The sequence below is a fragment of the Triticum dicoccoides genome, chromosome 6B (genome assembly GCF_002162155.2).
Source record: "Triticum dicoccoides isolate Atlit2015 ecotype Zavitan chromosome 6B, WEW_v2.0, whole genome shotgun sequence".
NCBI classification, from domain to species: Eukaryota; Viridiplantae; Streptophyta; class Magnoliopsida; order Poales; family Poaceae; genus Triticum; species Triticum dicoccoides.
Genome location: NC_041391.1, coordinates 273,782,784 through 273,783,675, shown reverse-complemented (window position 1 = coordinate 273,783,675; position 892 = coordinate 273,782,784).

Sequence of the window (892 nt, the reverse complement as noted above, 5' to 3'; positions counted from 1 at the left end):
TGCTCTGGGTTTCGACCGGCACCTGCTCTTGCTCTCGAGTGAGCATCCAACGACCCGACGGTGCGGTGCCTTCGAGCCTAGGCGAGAAGATTGGGGTCTTCTTCGGTGTTGGAAGACAGGTTCCGTGATCCCAATCCGACGATCCAGCTGCGCGCAGTTCTTGCAGGCCTTTGGCTGATCCTTGACGCTACTCTGCTCCCTTGCTCTTGGTGCCGATGTGCAGCGGGCTTCGACATTACTTGCAGGTTTTTCATGTGTATTTCTATGTGTGCAGTAGTGTGTGTTGCGTTGTAAACTGCTCTGTTAGCTCCCTTGTATCTTTCGGTCGCTCTTGCTTGGTGGCCTTGTGTAATCCTGACCGGTTAATGGCTTTGTTAATTTAAAGTCGGGCTCCCCCTTGAGCCTTCGTTCTAAAAAAAAGGGGCTGTTTGGTTGCTATCCCGAGAAAAATCTGCCTGGCCAGAGGGAAGCCGGACACTAGCCTGAACCTTGTTTGGTTGGCAGCCTGAGCACTCTTATAGCTAGCCTGACCTGAGCACACATGCACACAATTAGCCGGAGTCTGGCCACAAAAATCGGAGGCCTGAGCTTCGGGCACGCACATGCAAATTAAGGACAGTATAACCGCACCTAATCCCTGCCCTCACAGCGATTTGCGTTTTCGGCCATCCGTTTTTATGATCTGGTAGTTTCTAGCCGTCAGATTTAATGTGAAAAGCGGTCTGTTTCGCAGTGTGGCTAATCTGGCCCAGCTGTCCTGTGGGCTGCTACTCCACAGGCCGAAACGGACGCCTCTGGTAAGCTGGGCCTTTTCTGGCAGCCCAATTAACCCATCCGATCGGTCACGCATACAACCCGAGAGCCCAGTCCACCCCGACTCTCTCCTGTCGCC